A 501-nucleotide genomic window follows, 5' to 3' on the forward strand; every position below is an offset into this window, starting at 1 on the left:
TCATTTTTACTACAAAAAATAGCTTGCCCCATTACATTTTATGTCTATTTCAATCCTGTAAAAGCGATTTTAATTCCGTTCAGTATTTTCGAAGTTATCGTTCCAACTGCAATTGTCGGTAATTCCCGCCCTTTCAGCATCCTCTTAACACTTCCTTTACATTCCGCTGTTACATATGACAATACGATACAGAACATAATCAGTCCTGCAGGACCGTTCAATTAAGTTAATTTTTGATTAATTTGGTATATACGTTTATTTACCTGAGATTTTTCAGTATTCTAATATTAAATAAATTCTTTAATATATTATATATACATATATATATATATATATATATATATATTATAATTCTTATTTCAAAAAGATTTCTCATTCTACAATTTTCAAAGAAATATTATGAAATCTAGTTTTTAAGATATTTTTTTATCTTTATAAATTTATATGAAGTATTACATGAAGTATATACTTATATTATATACACATATTATATATATATAT

The sequence above is a fragment of the Wasmannia auropunctata genome, unplaced genomic scaffold (genome assembly GCF_000956235.1).
Source record: "Wasmannia auropunctata unplaced genomic scaffold, wasmannia.A_1.0 LD336053.1, whole genome shotgun sequence".
Classification (NCBI taxonomy): domain Eukaryota; kingdom Metazoa; phylum Arthropoda; class Insecta; order Hymenoptera; family Formicidae; genus Wasmannia; species Wasmannia auropunctata.